The 19,286-nt window shown below is 44.7% G+C and overlaps 1 protein-coding gene and 2 pseudogenes across 1 annotated transcript in view; all 3 read left to right on the top strand.

The window, feature by feature from the left end:
- Positions 1-19,286, top strand: part of GRK7 (G protein-coupled receptor kinase 7) — a 37,493-nt gene that overhangs the window by 2,621 nt on the left and 15,586 nt on the right. The gene's annotated exons all lie outside the window — the stretch shown is intronic.
- On the top strand, positions 7,992-8,694 carry LOC148778870 (large ribosomal subunit protein eL38 pseudogene; annotated as a pseudogene).
- Positions 17,051-17,933, top strand: LOC129551255 (large ribosomal subunit protein eL6 pseudogene; annotated as a pseudogene).

The following is a 19,286-nucleotide window of genomic DNA, read 5'->3' as shown; positions in this document are numbered from 1 at the left end:
AGGTGGGGCACAGAGCTGGAGAGGAAGGGAGAAGGCTGTTCTTTCCCAGGGCAGGCAGAGCCTTGGACTTAATGCTTCTAATTTTCTTGTTCCTAAAGCCCTTGTGCTGCCATTTGCCTTAAGTGGAGTGGTGTAAGAGGATTAGCTTAACTGGCTCTTTGAGGTCTACTTTACTCTCCTCTCATTGGAAGCAGAGGGCAGCCTTCTTTGTGAATTGGAGGTGGTCTGTGCCTTCACCATAGATGGCAAGAGCCCGATCCATAGCCGGGAGCTAGGTATGTCCCATCCATAACCACCTCCCTGGTGCCGTGTTCCTGAGTCAATAGAGCCTTGATTTCCTCTTCGGGAAAATTTTAGGGGCTGGACCCTAAAATTCCAGCACTCTAAAAGGTAAAATTTAATAGGATAATAAATAGAAGAAACCCCAACACTTAGCACATTAAATATCTCCTTTCCTTTTGAGTGCACAATGGAGAAATGTTTTACATTGGACAAAGGAGAAATTTTAAATGAAAAGATATATAGAAGTCAACAAAGGCAGCTGATGTTTATTTTGATCAGTTTGGTGCAAAGAGACTTGCAGAGAATTCTTTGATTAAAGAAGGGATTATAAGAATCAATCAATTATGTTAAGTGATCAATACAAAAATCTCTCGAATTCTGACGGGTCTTTACTATTGAGTTTCTGTGCACAAAGATGGGAGAAGTCCCAGGAAGATAAAGGCTCAAGTCAGGTTCCTAAATATACACTTAAAACTTTGTTTCTGCACAGTTTCCAGCTTGCAAGGCAGAGAGGACAATCAGGCAAGGAAGTGAGAAAAATCATGGCAAGTTTGGGAAACTGCAGGTGATTTTATGTGGCTATAATGGAAGGAATGTTGACAAGACGTGTAGGGCTCAGATCATGCAAAGGCATTGGAATTCTTTTCTTGTGAGGGACAAGAAGCTATTGAAGGAATTTTTAAAAAGGAATGACATGATCAGATTTGCATTTTTTAAAACACCAATTTGATTGTAGATGGGAAGCAGAGGAGCTAGCATATGCAGTGGTACAGGAAGAAATGATGGCACCTGTGTAAGACATTAGGATTGATGAAGTGGGAAGTAAATCAGAGCTGTTGGAAAGAGACTTGTTGGGATTTCAGGACCAGCTGGGTATGAGGGTGAGGAATGTGGAAGGTCCCTAGCTCCAGTGACTAGAAGGAGGAAAACAGTTATGGGAAAGCTGGAAAGTTTAATTGTGAGTGTAGTATTTATAAGGCTCTTCTATGACAGGCAGGTGCTGTGATGAAAGGTCTGAGTTAGACATTGGAATTTGGAGTCATCATGGCTTTGGAAGCAGCAGACACCACTGGGTTGTTTGAGAAACAGTGGAGGAAGAGGACCAAGGAACAGCAACGTGTAGGGGTGTGGAAGAAGAGGGGTCTTGAAGAGGTTAAAGAAGTAGGATGAAAAATGGCAGAGTCATTGGAGCTGTATCAGTTAAGTGTTGATTTCACTAGCAATAATAGAAAACCCAAATAACAGTGGATTAAGCAAGAGAAAAGGTTATTTTTCTTATGTAACTAGTAGTATAGAGATAAGGATGACTGATATTAGTTTCGCAGCCATGAGATAATGGCAGAAATCACATCTCTGTGATTTTGTCCTTTTCCATGTGTTGCCAAATGGCTGCTCTAGCCCCAACCATCAAGTCTAGGCAGAGAAAGGAGGAAGGGTCAGGAGTAAATAGGGATGCCCACAGCAACTGAATATATCTCCCTCTAAGGAACTTCCCTAGAAGGCCCATCTGACAGCTTCCATTTAAATCTCATTGGCTAGGACATTTATCTGGCCACCCCACCTGCAGGGGCAGCTGATAAATGACTTTTTTTGGTTTTGCTTTTTTGAGAGGGAAAGAGGAATTCTAGTTACTAAGGAAGGAGAGCAAGTAACTGCTAAGGAATATAGAGAAAGTAACTGGCAGCCTCTGCCACAGGAGCCAAAGAAAAAGAGGATTTAAGGGAGGATTTAAGCACTGTCAAGTGCTGCCAAGAGGTCACACAGGCTGTGGGGTTTGACAATCTGGAAACCACGGTGTCCTCAGGAAGAGAGATTTTCAAGGTCAAAACTCAGATGGCAGAGTTTGGATTGACCTGGAAGTAAACAGTGAGATGAAGGAAGGAGCAGAACGAGTTTTAAGGAGGGAGACTGGAGATTTAGATGCTGAGACTAAAAGCAGAAGAGAGGACTTCCCTGTCAGTCCAGCGGTTAAGATTCTGCACTTCCAAGGAAAGGGCGGTCTAGGTTCGATCCCTGGTAAGGGAACTAGGATTCTACATGCCTTACGACTTAAAACAAAAAATAGTGGGGAAAAATAAAAAAGAATCGGGAGAGAAATTGCTGGTCGTGTAGGAAGGAAAGAGGCTGAATGAAGGTGGAGAAATCGAGAAAGCGGTGGAGAAGGATGGAGAACTTCAGTATTACTATCTCCTAAGTAGAGGTGGAGGAAGCAAGAAGATGGGGAGGAAGCAGAGTGTTTGCCTCCTTGGAACTTTACTATGAAAAGAGAAACACCGTGGATGCATGTCTATCAGAAGTATATCACTTCAGTATATTATTTTGAATTTGTATTGCTGATTATGCAGAGAGGAAGTGTTCCTTCTGAGTGTTGCATGTGCGTGCATCATGCCGACTGGTGGTACCACCTCCACCTTGCTGAAGGATGAGGAGACACATAGCTCTATCTCCTGTAAATCCCTTCTCAGTCTTCCTCCAGCTCTGTTCATGTGCCAAGAGAATATTTAAGGACAGTTCCTCCTGCATCCAGCTCTCTGGCTCTTTTGGAACCTGCAGGAAGCTTTTTGTGCCTCCTCAACATTGTCCACTATAATGAAGGCAGTTGGTGGAGTTTAGGGGTTCCCAGGTGGTGTTAGTGGTAAAGAACCTGCCTGCCAGTGCAGGAGACATAAGAGATGTGGGTTCAACCCTGGGTCAGGAAGATCCCCTGGAGGAGGGCGTGGAAACTCCAGTATTCTTGCCAGGAGAATCCCATGGACAGAGGAGCCTGGCAGGCTATGATCCATAGGGTTGCACAGAGTCAGACACAACTGAAGCATCTTAGCATGCGTGCACACAGTGCCTAGAGCCCTCTCACCCTTTTGCCTTTTCTGAGTCCCTCTTTGTCCCAAGAGACCAGACTCCTGGATTTAGGCCACTTGCCCCATCCAAGAAAGTTTATCCCCTGGCCCTCGGATCTGCCTCTGAAGCCCAGGGGGATTTTCAGGAAGGATGGAGGGGAAAAAAGGGGTCAGAGAGAAGGTTTAGAAAGCCACAGAAAGGAAGAAAAAAGAAAAGCGTTCCTCCTTCACTGTTTACCCCTCCACATAGCTAAGTGAAGCCCCTCAATATCCTACTAACTGCAGTTCCCACACAATAACTGGGCCCCCAGGTGGATTTTAAATCATTATACTCACAGTCCATTTCACAGAAGAAATGAAAAGGAACATATTTTATACAGCTTCTATAACTAACTAATGTTTTGATGTAAAGAAACCATATAAAGCATTACTGGGTCTTCCCTGGTGGTGCAGTGGCTAAGACTCTGCACTCCCAAGGCAGGGAACCCAGGTTTGATCCCTAGTCAGGGAACTAGATCCCACATGGCACAGCTGAAGATCCTGTATGCCACAATGAAGATCGATGATCCCACATGCCTCAACTAGAACCTGGTGCAGCCAAATAAAATTTTTAAGTATAGATCTCACCATATTCCCAGAGTATGATCAGCTGAATGAAGGTAGAACTGTAAAGAAAAGTCCTGCTAAATTTTTGCAAAAATAAAAGGAAACCCACAAGAACATTTTGACACTGATTGGATCCTATCAAAGGAAAGCATGTATCATTTTGCCTTACAGGGAAATTGCATTTTTGAGATAATTCTATAAAGTGGATTAAAAAGACTTTGAACAATAGTCGTGCAGAGCTGAAGGAGCAAACTCAAATGACGAGGCATGCAGCATAAGAAGTGAAGCGAGTGCCGTGGGCCCAGAACAGAGTGTGCACTTCCAGCCAAGCAGGGAAGCCATTCCTCGTGTCCAGTAGCCACATGTGAGAACAGAGATCCAAAGCTGCTGACTCTTTTTGCTTTAATATTTATTCATTCATTCATTTATTTTCGGCTGCTCTGGGTCTTCGTTGCTGCACACAGGCTTTCTCTAGTTGCAGCGAGGGGGGCCACTCTCTAGTTGCGGTGCTCAGACTGCTCATTGCTGTGGTTTTTCTTGTGACGCAGGGGCTCTAGGCTCACAGGCTTTAGCAGTCATGGTGCACAGGTTTAGCTGCCCTGCAGCATGTGGGATCCTAGTTCCCAGGCCAGGAATTGAACCTGTGTCCCCTGCATTAGCAGACAAGTTCTCACCCACTGGGTCACCAGAGAAGTCCCCTGACTTTTTAAAAGAGAAACTGACACCTGTGAATTTTTGAGAAGCATCTTGCTTTTAAAATGAGGACAGTTCATTAAAAAGAATGCATTTGAATCAGTTCTAATGAGGTGGCTGAAACTGGAGCCTATTATACAGAGTGAAGTAAGTCAGAAAGAAAAACACCAATACAGTGTACTAACACATAATATATATGGAATTTAGAAAGATAGTAACGATGACCCTATATACAAGACAGCAAAAGAGACACAGATGTAGAGAACAGTCTTTTGGACTCTGTAGGAGAAGGCGAGGATGGGATGATTTGAGAGAATAGCATTGAAACATGTATATTATCATATGTGAAATAGATCGTCAGTCCAGGTTCGATGCATGAGACAGGGTACTCAGGGCTGGTGCCCTGGGGTTATCTTGAGGGATGGGATGGGAAGGGAGGTGGGAGGGGGGTTCAGGATGGGGAACACATGTACACCCATGGCTGATTCATGTCAATATATGGCAAAACCAATACAATATTGTAAAGTAATTAGCCTCCAATTAAAATAAATAAATTAATTTTTAAAATAGATAAATAAAATAAGGACAATTAATTCAAAATGAGCCCAAACCATAAACAAACAACAACAACAAAATCCTGGTGAGATTCATCACACTATCTGCCATCTGTATTCATGGAGTTTGTTATCACGCTATCCATGTTTGACAGTCTCTGAATATAAAGTTCAATATTGATGCTCTGAAGGTCACTATATCTTAAAGGCAAGAAAAGAATGTGATATGCACCTAATATTGAAGATTTTTTTCGATAAGAAAATGGCATGACCAGAGTGATTCTTCTTTTTTAAAAGTTATTTGATTTACAATGTTGTGTTAATTTCTGCTATATAGCAAAGATGTGTGTGTATGTGTGTATGTTCTCTTTCATATTCATTTCCAGTGTGGTTTATCACAAGATACTGAGTATAGTTCCTTGTGCTATAGTTTATCCATCCTACATATACTAATTTGCATCTGGTAATTGCAAATTCCCAATCCTCCTTTCCTCCACCTCACCCCCTTGGCAAACACAAGTCTATTCTCTGTGACCGTGAGTCTGTTTCTGCTTTGTAGAAACATTCATTTATGTCGTATTTTAGATTCCACACATAAGTGATATCAAATGCTATGGTATCTATCTTTCTCTTTCTGACTTTTTTCACTTAACATGGTAATCTCTGGGTCCATTCATGTTGCTGCAGGTGGCCTTATTTCATTCTTTTTCATGGCTGAGTAATATTCCATTGTGTATTTATACCACATCTTTTTTATCCATTCATCTGTCAGTGGGCATTTGTTTCTTCCATGTCTTGGCTATTGTGAATAGTGCTGCTGTGAACATAGGGGCATGTATCTTTTCAACTTATAGTTTTGTTGGGGTATACAGAGTGATTCTTTAAGAAGATGATTAACAGCATATATGATGAATTGAAGGAGAAGAAGTCTGGGGTTGAGCAGAAGCGGGGAGCTGTAAGGAGCTACTGTAATAATCCCCACATGAGGTAATGAGAACTGAAGTATGGCCCTGGGCTCTGAACAACCTTACTTCCAGAGTTCAGCTCTCTGGCTTTTCCTGAGTTCCATTAAGACCCACATCTGTGTTTATTTCTCTTAAATCATGGCTGTCTTCGGTGGAAGAGGCGGGGTTATTGGGGGAATGGAGCCACTTCTAGAAGGTGATGCCCTTTGTCCAGTGGGTCCCCTTGGCTGCGGGTAGTTGGACAATGATTCAAGAAGGAAAGGTGAGGGTAGTTCTGCCCGAGTCTGAGAAAGACTGAGGCAGACACACAGTGAGAGGCAAGGATGCTTAAGAGCACTGGCCTGGAATGCAGAAACCCTGGCTTCCTGTCCCAGACCTATCCCTGACTCACGGAGTCAGCCATCTCAGGCAGGCCCCAGGACATCCTTAATCTATAAGATTTCATGAATCTATGAGATAGTCTTTGAATTATTTATAGGAAAAGACTCAAACTCAGAAGATGAACATATGGCCTACGTTTTAGTATGATTTACTGGGCTATCAATCAGGGTTCTTAAGGAACAAAGAGAAGTTACTTAAGAAAATGAGATTAATGATTTTCATAACTGAGAAGCCTAGAAGTTCGGCCTGATCCAGGGTCTGAGCAGTGTCGCTGAAAGCTCTCCCTCTGTGTCCCAGCTCTGCCCTCCTCGGTATTGGCCTCACTCTCACTCTCAGCGGCTCCTACGTGGAGGACACCGGCAGCTCCATGCATATCCTAGCAACCAAACAATCTCATGGAAAGGGAACAGTTCTTTACAAAAGGTCCTTCAAATTCCCAGGGAAGACTCTCAATGGACAACTCAAGTTACATGCCCAATCATATCCAAGTCCACCGGCCAGGACTCGGTCTCTGTTCTCAGGGCCAGGGAGAAGTTCTGTCCTATATAAATATCGGGGACAGAGGAAGTGTTCTCCAATAGAAAACAGGGATGGAGGGACTTCCCTGGTGGCCCATGGGTTAAGACTCTGCACTTCCAATGCAGGGACCTTGGGTTTGATCCCTGGTTGGGGAATGAAGATCCCACATGCCACACCACAAGGCCGAAAGAAAACAAGAAAATAGGGATGGAAGAGAGTGGGAATGGAATTCAGATAGACCGAAACAGCGGATGCCGCTAATAACTGCGTGATGGTTTGGAAACTTTCTGACTTCTTAAATGAGTGATGAAAGCATCTAGATAGAGCCTTTACAAAAAGATGTTACAAGGTAGGGGCTATTATTAGCTCCATTTTACAGATGGAGAAATTGAGACACAGGTTAAGTTACCCATCCAAAGTCACATTGCTCATATGTGAGATGAACCCAGATATGCCAGATTCAAGAGCACTTAGTGTTTTGACTCCACCTTGTCAAATTCACACACAGGGCAGAATGTTGCCTCTGGTTTATAATGCTGTAAAAGACCCTCCACTGAATAAAACTCAGAATGAGTGTGTGTGATGACTCATAACTTCCTGAGTCTGGTCTGACATGTACACCAATCTCAGGCCTAGTTGAACCCCTGATGGAGTTAAGATTTTGGAAAAGGAGCCCAACCTTTACAGGGAAACATGTGACTAATATTTCAGAGTCAGCCTCCCACACCCCGACACAATATCATTAACTGTGGTCCCAGCCACTGTCAGTATCCACCTATGATAAATGTGATAAGCACTCCAGCCTGTTTTCAGCTGGCATTCACATGCACACAAACTAACTCTTGGCAGTTTTAGAGATACGAGGTAAATATGATAGGAAAATCAGGCAGTGGGGCTTGTGCTAGGACTTTTCAAGTTCAGTGTTCTATGTGGAGAACAATGACCTTCAGATTTTAAGGAACATGAGTCAATCCTTAAAACTTGCTATTTTGTCAGGAATTAGAATGAAATTAGCACAGTGACCCAAAATTGACATGTTTGGTTACCTTGCCCTACCTCTGACCAGTTCTTCACACTCGGATAATGGGTGACAGAGTTACAGCATTACATTTATTTTATGAATATTGATTTATTTGGCTGCACTGAGTCTTAGTTGCCGCATGTGGGATCTTTATTGAGTCATCTGAGATCTTTTGTTCAGGTGCATGGGCTCTCTAGTTGTGGCATGCAAGCTCAGCAGTTGTGGCGAATAGGCTTAGTTGCTCTGTGACACGTGGGATCTTAGTTCTCCTACCAGGGATCAAACCTGTGTCCCCTGCATTGCAAACTGGATTCTTAACCACTGGACCATCAGGGAAGTCCCAGCCATCATATTTATTTTGAAACTCTTATTGTGTTGAATAAAATGCTAGGGACACACTAAATAAGTGATTTTTAAAAGATCTGAGTGTGTTTCAACTACTTGAAACAGCAACAAAGGCCCAGCATTGCTAGATTGACAACTACATCTATTACAGCCCTTACGACCCTGCCCCAAGTATTTTTCTCTTTAAGAATTTACTTCTGCTTTTTTCCGCTCTCTTCGCTTCTCGCCTCTTGACGTCTCTAGTGCGGTTCCGGCCGCGCGCGCTGTGCCTCGTAGGTATGCCTCGCAAACTTGAGGAAATCAAGCCGCTCAGAGCGCGGCGCAAGGACGCCAAGTCTGTCAAGATCAAGAAAAATAAGGATAATGTGAAGTTTAAAGTTCGATGCAGCAGATACCTTTACACCTTGATCATCACAAAGAGAAGGCAGAGAAGCTGAAGCAGTCCCTGCCCCCAGGTTTGGCCGTGAAGGAGCTGAAACGAACCATGTAGGCTGCTTTGAACTGTATTAAATTTAAAATTCTCAAAAAAAGAATTTACTTCTGAGAACCACACAGGACAGGCATTCTGGTTACTTTATTGTCACATGTTGGTCTCCGCCAAAACTCCCTCAAAAAACAATAAAATAAAATAAGGCATAGAGCCATGAGCAAAAAGAGACATGATTTCTTGCCCTCATGGAGCTTACAGTCTAGTGAAGGAGACAAAACTTCATTTCACCCAATGAATGTAACATTTCAATGATGACAAGTGCTGTGAAGATGTGGTACATGGGGCTCTTAAGGGAGGATTTCTTAACATGTGAGACTCTGGGGCTTCCCAGGTGGCTCAGTGGTAAAGAACCTGCCTACAATGTGGGAGCCACAGGAGACAGTTTCGATCTCTGGGTTGGAAAGATTCTCTAGAGGAGGGCATGGCAACCCACTCCAGGATTTTTGCCTGGAGAATCCCATGGACAGAGGAGCCTGGCAGGCTACAGTCCATAGGGTCACAAAGAGTCAGACAGGACTGAAGTGAGCCCACTAGCATGTGAGACTCTGAGCATCAGCCACAGGGGAAACACAACTTACTGACATCAGAAAGAAGATAGAAATTCACTCCGCAAAGCAGTTTGGGTAGAAACTGACTCAGAAACAGATTTCCATGTGGAGGATTTATCTATTTTCAACATTTTATTATTTATTTATAGCAATGCTGGGTCTTCATTGCTGTGAGCGGGCTACTCTCTAGCTGTGATGTGTGGTCTTATTGTAGTGGTTTCTCCTGTTGCAGAGCACTGGCTCTAGGGTGCAGAATCAGTAGTTGCAGCCCACAGGCTTATGCTCCGAGGCATGTGGAATCTTCCTGGGGCAGGAATCGAACCTGGATCCCCTGCCTTGGTAGGCAGATTCTCAATCACTGGACCACGAGGGAAGTCCCTGGAAAGCCTTTGAAAGTGTTTAACCAAAGCAGGCAAAGAGTTTAGAATTCCATTTTGGAACAAAATCACTCCATCTGAAGTCAAAGCAGATCAGAGGGGATTCATGTGGATTGTGGTTGTTTGCAATTCCAGTGAAAGATGATGGCAGCTCAGCCCACGTGTGTGGGGGGGTGGAGGGGGGTGTGAGGGGTAGTCACAGCACAGTGTTTGATCTGGAAAGAGATTCCAGAATGACCTGGCTTCAGTAATGGTTTGGATGTGAGCTAAGGGAGAGAGGGGCTCAAGGGTGATTTACTAGATGAGGTCATGTCACAGGTACTGACTTGGCCCCGAGTACAGACAAATGCCTGTCTTCATGAAGTCCAAGACAGGGAAGAGACCATCAAGCCACAGGGCAGTGACAGTACAGCGGGCAAGCTGTCCAAGTTGGGTGCGCAGGAAGGCCACCAGCCCCAGCATGGGGTCAGGAAGGGCTTCCAGGAGGAAATGACAACCAAGGGCAGACTTGCAAGGCAAACAGAAGTGAGCCAGGTGAACCGAAAGGAAAGTGGGCTTGGCACAGGGCTCAGCATAGGGTGGTGGTCTGCAACCAAGAGCGGTTTTGGCCCCCGGAGCATTTTGAAAATGTCTGGAGACTTTTTTGTTTGTCATGACGGGGGAACTGCTACTGGCTTCTAGTCGGTAGAGTCCAGGGAGGCTGTGAACATCTTACGATGCTCAGGACATCCCCTCCGCCTCCCCACCCAAAGAGCATCCTCCATGTCCATAGCGCTTCAGTGGACAACCCTGATCAGAGGCTTAGGGCTCAGCCACAGAACAGACTGACTCTGTAGCTGGCTCAAGTGTGAAGTCACAGGGCGTGAGGGGTGACAACAAGTGCAACTGGAAAATGGGCATATGTCAGGCTCCAGAGGGCTGGAGGAGTCAGACAAGGGCATTCGAACCCAATGCCAAGGGTACTGGGGAGCCATTGAAGATTTCCAGGCAGGGAAGTGACAAATCAGCCTTGGAAGAACAGTCAAGAAGAGGGAGTTGAAGGTAAAGAATAGGGGAATGCAGTATTCATAGTAGTACTATTTACAAGAGCCAGGACATGGAAATATATATCAACAGTCGGTTTAAGAAGTGATGTGTGTATACACACACACACACATATGTATATATACACACATACATTAGAATATTACTTCTCCATACAAAAGAATGAAATCCTGCTTATATGGGAAAAGTAAAAAATAATATGGGCTTCCCTGATATCTTAGACAGTAAAGAATCTTCCTGCAATGTGGGAGACCTGGGTTTGCTCCCTGGGTTGGGAAGATCCCCTGGAGAAGGGAATGGCAACCCACTCCAGTATTCTTGCCTGGAGAATCCCATGGACAGAGGAGACTGGCAGGCTGCAGTTCATGGGATCACAAAGAGTGAGATACAGAGAACAAACCTGTAGTTACCAAAGGAGAGAGGGAAGAGAATTTGGCAGTCTGCATGGCTTGGTGTGTGGAGAACAGGTTGGCCCTGGGTCTTCTCTGGGGACCAGGCAGGCTGGCACATTGTCTGTTGAGTTGTGGCTATGAAGAGAAAGAATAGCCATGAGGTCTTCAGCCTGCAGCAGGAGGGGGCTGTCTCGCGAGATTATGCAATCCAGAGAACAACCAGTTGCTGCATCTTCTAATTTAAGGTAGACACACACAGGTTGGAGGCTCAGAGCAGCCTTTCAGATCAAGTGCAACTGATGAAATGCAGTCCACAAGATCAATGAGATGGAAGGAGAGTGAGTTTGTCAATCTGGTTCTGCCATTTACTATGGCTGCTGTTTATAGAAGCACAGGCTGACCCCACATCTGGGGCACCTGGCCATGGGGACAGTGAGGACTGACAGCCAGCCAAGCCAGGCAGACTGCCTTCTAATTGGCCCAGACTTGCTACTTAGGCTGGTCTCAGCCCTGCACTTAACCCCAGGCAAGTCATGCCTCTTCTCTGAGCCTGGTTAATACTGCTCCCCTCTTAGGCTTGATGAGAAGATTAAGGTAGATAAATGCCTAGCAGAGATAAGCCACTTGGCAGGCACTCAAAAAATGATTGCTATGATTATCCTACAAGAAGCCCAGCACTGAACCCTCTGTCGTGATCCCCACTGTGGCCCTGTTTCTGCCTCACCAGAAAGGTACTGTAGCTACTCCAGGGACCTTGGCTGCTGTGCTTTTTCTCTGAGGGACGCAAAGAGCCAGCAGGACTCCGAGGCTACAGCAGGGCGGGCAGTGGGTGAGGGCACAGCTCGCCTGGAAGCTTAGCCCAGCGGGCACACACCATCATCTTGCTTCTTCACAGCCACGTGGAGCTTTGTGATTTTATTCTGAGCCTTTTAGAGGCATCATGGAAAACAGGTATCAGCCTGCCACTGGACAGATTCACAGAACATGAACCCACCCAAGAACACACTCCAGCAGAAGAACTACTGTTGTTGATCTCTGATGATGTACCAAGCTCATCTTTCAATCTGATGGAGTCTTAGAGGCTTCTGGGTGTTTTTGTGTAGCTGCCCTGCCTATAGGACCAGCTTTGGCTTGGTCATGGCTAACACCTATTGAGGGCGTGAAATGTGCCAGACTTTGAAAAAGCACTCAGTGTGTTTTATGGTTTTAATCTTCATCACGATCCTATGAGATCAGAGCTGTGAAGCTCAGAGAGGCTGATTAACTGGCCTGGGGGTGACCAGTTAATAATGAGTAGAGCTGGGATGTGCCCTAGAGCTGACTGACGCCAGACTGTATAGGTGCAGGATTCGTTCTTGCAGGGACCCCTTTTCTGGATCCCCTCCTCCCAGGGCTGTCAGGGAGAGTAGCAAGGCCCCTCTGATGAGGTTCCCGCCCCGGCCCAGGAAGTGGCTGGCAAAAAGCAATAAGGAAGGCGGACGAGGAACGCAAGTTAGGCCGGCGGCGATCTGCAGGCTGCAGCCCCGGGCGCTGAGCACACAGGGCGGGGCCTCGGAGCCAAGTCCCCTGGGGTCCCGGGCCGCATTCCTCCGAGGTCTGCAAAGGCCACCGCTTAAAGGCCCAGAGGAGCAGCTGGGAACGAGAACAAAGCGGCCGGGCCCCCCTCGGAGGAAGGAAGGAGCGAGCCCCAGGAAACAGCTGATAGCGCTAAGCTCAGCTTGTTTTTTTTCCTCTGCTCAACAGTTCTCCTGCCACGGCAAACAAAAGATGTACATTCTGATTCCCTCTTCTGTTTGGATTGTGCTGTCGAGTGGATCTGGTCTGTGATAAACTGGGGGGAAGAGGATCCGCGGGCGGTTTCTTGCTCCGCTGGCCAGTTTGCTGGGCCATCGCGGAGGTAGCTTTGACCGCCTCTTCGTCCCGCGCGGCTCAGTAAATCCAGCCCGGCCTGGCCACACCCGGGGCCCCGCGAGACCGGCATTTCTTTTCTTGATGGAATTGAAGATTGCCAACTTTGCAGGTTCACTGGGAACTGGCAGTGACCTTGACCTTGAAGGACCTGCACGTACACACGGCACGCATGCTCGGGGGACACACTTTTTTTTATGGACGTGTAAAACTATTAAGAAAAGAACTATGCCCTTTCAGCCCCTCTGAAAGTCCACTCCCTGTTCTCATCACTGCGGCTGAGATCACAGTTCACTCCTGGCCAGAGCCACCCTTGGACTACTCAGTGTGTAAATTCCGCCCAGCCTGGACCCGGCCACTTAGCTCCCAGGGGCCCAGGGGTGAGAGTGACAACAGCTGCAGGGTCAGGGGAAGCCAGCATCCAACAGCAAGAGTAAGGCAGGCAGGAGGTGTCCACACAGGTCCCCACAAGCTGGCTGGGATCCTGATCCTAGCCTGGGGTGTCCACCTTCCTCCAAGTCTGGATACCTGTAGGTGACAGGTGGCCCTGATGGGACTAAGCAACCCACATGTGATGACAGTGGCAGAAGCATCTCCTGCTGCCCGTTTGCAGGTGGGTGGGGATTTGAACCTCCATCTGGCTTCCCTGGTGGCTCAGTGGTAAAGAATCTCCCAGCCAATACAAGAGAAATGAGTTTAACCCCTGGGTGGAAGAGACCCCCTGGAAAGGAAATGGCAACCCACTCCAGTATTCTTGCCTGGGAAATCCCAAGGACAGAAGAGCCTGATGGGCTATAGTCCATGGGGTCGCAAAAGAGTAGGACATGACTTAACAACTCAAGAATAACAACTGGCTTCCTACACCCTATGAGGTCTTTTGCTTGATATCCTGAATGCTGGGCATACTGTGTTTTGCCTGACCAGGTGTTGACAGAGTGAACCCATCCAAGGGCACTATAAAACCAAAGCAAAACAAAACAAAATGAATCAAAAAAAGAAGTTAAACTATACACAAAAGCCTCCACTGAGTTCTGTTGCTGCTGACACTTGGGTGATCCCAACAGCCCTCGCGATGGCAGTTCTGGTCACATGGACTGAAAAAGATTGTTTTGATGCCATAGAGACTGATGTGCGGGGGCCCTTTGTAACTGCAGGAGTTAAACTGAGCTGCGAGAGGTCAGCGTGGCTGGACCCTGCCCCGTGCTGTTTGGCCCGGTCTCTCCTCCCACCCCGTTCTGAGGAGGCAGTTCACATGCAGAAGACAAATGGTATAAAGGGCAGGCAATTAATTTTTTCAGCTGGAGGCTGTGATGGAATTTGGTGCTTAGGCTCTGGCGTGCACTGCTAATTCCATTCTCCTCTGTGAAATACCTCTACTTTGCAAGGAGGTGGTGCCCTTCAAAATTCCATCACTGATATTTTCTGCCTTTAGGGCCAAGAGGTAAATTCGTCGTTGTTCAGTCACTAAGTCGTGTCCAATTCTTTGCGACCCCGTGGACTGCAGCACGCCAGGCTTCCCTGTCCTTCACTATCTCCTAGAGTTTGCTCAAACTCATGTCCACTGAGACAGTGATGATATTTTCTGTCTTTAGGGTCAAGAGGTAAATTTAGCGCTGAAAATTATTTGGAATGAATCTGAGGTTACCCTGCATACTATTAATGCTTCAAAACAGCAAGGGGCTATAGTGCCAGCTGGCTGATTCTTCCCTTATTTCCTGGAGAGGGAGCAACATGGTCCCAGCATGGTTCAAGGTCTGGTTCCCACCACCTAGCAGCCTCTGGTGTGGAGTAGCCCAGCCAACCTGGTGAGCAGAACTGCAGGCAGGGAACAGAGAACTTGCTGGGAAAAGGGGAAGAGATGTAGCTTAAGCAAGAATGGACCACAATGAAAATTTAGTACTTGGCAGATGGGGAGAGGGAAGGAGGATACTCTAGAGGAAGAATAAGAAAAAGTTACTTGGAAGAGTAAGAAAAAGTTACCCCCGCCATTTCCACAGAGGCAATGTGATGTAGTAGCTCACAATGCAAGCCTGTGTGTAAATCTTGGGTGGGTGACTTGGGCAAGATTTAACCTGTCGTTTAGTTTTCCAGTCTGCAAAATGGGTGATAAAGTAGTCTCTATATCATAGAGTTATCATGAAGAGTAAGTAAGAAATTCACAGAAAGCACTGGAGAAAATATTTCGCACATAATAAACACTCAATACCTATTTCCCATTATTATTAATATTTCCAATTTTTCTCCCAGCGTGTGTCTCACAATCCTTCATTCAGGACTGGCATATGCTCTCCACTTTTACCCTAAAGCTTCTATCAATCAACTGATGTTTATCCAGTGTCCTGATTAGTGATTTTAATCCTTCAAGTCACTTGCCTCTGAAATCTGCTCATTGGAAGCTTGCCACACACAGAGCAAGCTCACAATAAATGTAACCAAGTAGAACTTACCCATCATCACCATCTGAAATGCAATAGGATGTGGTTTATAGTCCTTTTTTATGCCTCTCCCACCCCAGCTCAAGAGATTGAACAGAGAGAAGCCTGACCCAGGAACTTATAGCCCAACTCAGAGCTGTAGAGGATGAAATACTACACACAGGGCTTTCCATCTCAGCACCCGTAATGAGGGCAAGCAGCCTGACACCTCTCCTGTGGAGTATTAGAGGATCTCCCTCTGGGGACACTGAACAGCCTAACAGAAAAGGTCTACAGGTGAGATCTTTGATGACATGGCTTGGCATAATCACCCTACAGTGAAATCCAACAGTTGACAAGCTTTTGTCAACTTTTTCGTGTCACACTGTTAAGCATAAACAAAGATCATTTGTCACTTGAAAAAAATCCTCCAAAATGAAAGACAGTGCCAAAACAAACAGAAGAAAGAAACTCATAGCGAACAGGAACAATTTAGGGAGTAGAAAAGAACATTTTTTTAAACCTACACTTCATTTTTTTGAGATTTAAGGGAAGATATTGCATCCATGAAGCAAGGACAGATGCTGTAAAACAAAGAACATTCAGAGAAGAAAAAGGACATTTGGAAATAAAATATGTATAAATATGTCTGCAGAACAGCATGGATAAATCTCAAAACACATAATGTTTAAAAAAAAGAGAGGTCAAACACAAAGGAGAATCTATCTTACAATTCCATCTATATGAAATGCAAGACTAATTGATGGTGACAGAAATCAGGAAGTGGTTGCCTGGGAAGCAGGGAGGAGAAGGAACCAGAAGGGACACAAAATAGCTTTCTAGGTGAATGGAAATGTTCTTTATCTGGTTTGGGTTCTATTTACATGGATGTAGTCAATTATCAAAATTTACTGAACCAACAGTATAAGATCCATGCACATTATTCTGTGTTAATTATGTTAATAAAAACGTATTTGCAGAAATGAAAAGTTCGGTAGAAGTTTCTAGATCTAGCTATCAACTTACAGGAAACACAAAAAACAAAGGAACATGTTAAATGACATCACAGGAATGCAGTTAGCAAAGTCGGACTGTGGGAAACTCTACAGTTTAACCAATTTTTTTTTCCTAATAGAAACTTGCAAGGGGGGCGGTGAGGAGAGACAGAAAAAATTAATTGTCACAGAGATTTAAGAGACATATAATCAATCACATTGTGTGAACCTTGTTTGAATCTGAATTTAAACAAACTATTTAGAGGACAAGTTTACTGAACAATAGGGAAAGTGTAAACATGTCCAGATATTTGATAATATTCAAGAATTATTGTTATTTTTACAATGAGATAATGGGGTTTGTAGTGCTTTGGGTTTGTTTGCTTAATTTTTTTTAAAGTGACCTTATCTTTTGAAGATTCATAGTGAAATACTTCAAGTACTATCTGAGTTAGTAGAGTGGAGGGCAATGAGAGTGACTAAGGACAAATGAAACAAGATTGACCCTGTGCTGATAATCGTTAAAGCTGGGAGTAGAGGACACTGGGTTTATTATTCTAGTGTCTTTTCTTTTGTGTGTGTTTGAAATTTCCCTTGAATAAAGTACTTAAAAAATAGAAGAAAAACTGAGGAAGTCTCCCAGATTAAAAAAAGAAGGCGCTCTTTCCCATCTTGCAAGATGGCAGGTGAAAAGGCTGAGAAGCCAGATACTAAGGAGAAAAAACCTGAAGCCAAGAAGGCTGATGCTAGCAACAAGGCTAAAAAGGTGGAAAAGGTGAAGAAAGTTAAGAAGGGGAAGCCCCACTGCAGCCAAAATCCTGTCCTGGTCAGAGGAATTGGCAGATATTCCCGATCAGGCATGTACTCCAGAAAGGCCCTGTACAAAAGTATTCAGCAGCTAAATCCAAGGTCGAAAAGAAAAAGAAGGTTCGGGTTCTTGCTACTGTCACAAAACCAGTTGGTGGTGACAAGAATGGTGGTACCCGAGTGGTCAAACTTCACAAAATGCCTACTGAAGATGTGCCTCGGAAACTGTTGACTCACGGCAAAAAACCCTTCAGTAAGCATGTGAGGAAGCTGCTTGCCAGCATCACTCCTGGGACCATTCTGATCATCCTCACTGGGCGCCACAGAGGCAAGTGGCGCTGGGCAGTGGCTTGCTACTTGTGACCGGGCCTCTATCTCTCAATCGAGTTCCTCTGCATAGAACACATCAGAAATTTGTCATTGCCACCTCCACCAAAATCAATATAAGTGGTGTGAAAATCCCAGAACATCTCACTGACACTTACTTTAAGAGGAAGAAGCTTCGTAAACCCAGACACCAGGAGGGTGAGATCTTCGACACAGAGAGAGAGAAATATGAGATCACAGAGCAGCGCAAGGTTGATCCGAAAGCTGTGGACACACAAATTCTGCGAAGAATCAAAGCTGTCCCTCAGCTCCGGGGCTACCTCCACTCTGTGTTTGCTCTCACAAATGGAATTTATCCTCACAAAGTAGTATTCTGAACTTCTTGCAAAGAACCTAATTAAATAACTTGTCCATTTCAAAAAAAAAAAAAAAAAGAAGGAAAGAAAAAGACAGAGAGACGGAAAATAGAAGCAAAAGATAAAAAACACAAAGAATAAGTTCAGATTTAAAGAGAGAGAGAGAGCAGGAGAGAGAGAAGAAAGAAAATGAAAGGAAGAAAATGATCAAAGAAATAATTTGAGCAAATTTCATGATACTGACAGCCATTAGTTTCTAGACTGAGAGGCCAGTCAGGAGCCAACACTCTGGATGAAAAATACCCCACGCCAAAGCCCATCACAGAGAAATTTCATGAAGCTGGTGTCTTGGCTCACAAACCTCACACACTCTCTGACAGTCTTCACTGATGCCTCCTTTTCCTCTCTCTCTTGGGCAGTACCCTGTTGGCACCACTTGTAGGCCAAGTTGCTCCTCCACTTTTAGAACTGGATGAAACATCATACTTTGGTATGATGCGGGACCTGGTTTTCAGGGCAACTGCTAAGGGTCTGGATAACACAGCTGGAAATATAGACAATATAGCTAATATATAGTTAGCTTCAGCGTAACTGTCTTTTTCTTTCATGCTTTAACAATTCTGTTTTTTATTATATTTAGTCATGATATAATTCAAAATACAATTAGACATTTACATGTCAGAGAATTCAAAATAACATTTTCAAATTGAAATATAGCTGAAATTTCCCTCGTGGTCCAGTGGTTAAGAATCCGCCTGCCAATGCAATGTACACAGGTTTGACCCCTGATATGGGAACTAAGATCCCACATGCCATGAACTACTGAGTCCTTGGGCTGCAACTAGAGAGTAGCCTCTGAGCATCACAACTAGAGAAAGTCCACACACAGCAATAAAGACCTAGCAGAGCTTAAACTTAAATAAAATTTCTTTAAAAAATGAAATATAGTTGGTATACAATATTATGTTAAGTTATAGGTGTACAATATAGTGATTTTCAATTTTTAAAGGTTATACTCCAAAATAAAACAAAAAAAAAAAATAAAGGTTATACTCCATTTATGGACTTCCCTGATGGCGCAGATGGTAAAGAATCTACCTGCAGTGAAGTAGACGAGGGTTCAATCCTGAGGTCGGGAAGATCCCCTGCAGTAGGAAACAGCAACCTACTCCAGTATTCTTGCCTGGAGAATCCCATGGACAGAGGAACCTAGCAGGATACAGTCCATGGGGTTGCAAAGAGTTGGACAAGACTAAGCAACTAACAGGTCAGGAAGCAACAGTTAGAACTGGACATGGAACAACAGACTGGTTCCAAATAAGAAAAGGAGTATATTGTCACCCTGCTTATTTAACTTCTATGCAGAGTACAGCATAAGAAACACTGGCCTGGAAGAAGCACAAACTGGAATCAAGATTGCCAGGA

The sequence above is a fragment of the Moschus berezovskii genome, chromosome 1, assembly GCF_049115385.1.
Source record: "Moschus berezovskii isolate FMDL1 chromosome 1, NW_MosBer_1.0, whole genome shotgun sequence".
Classification (NCBI taxonomy): Eukaryota; Metazoa; Chordata; class Mammalia; order Artiodactyla; family Moschidae; genus Moschus; species Moschus berezovskii.
Note: the sequence above shows the minus strand (reverse complement) of the source record. Positions and strands in the feature narration are given on the sequence as shown.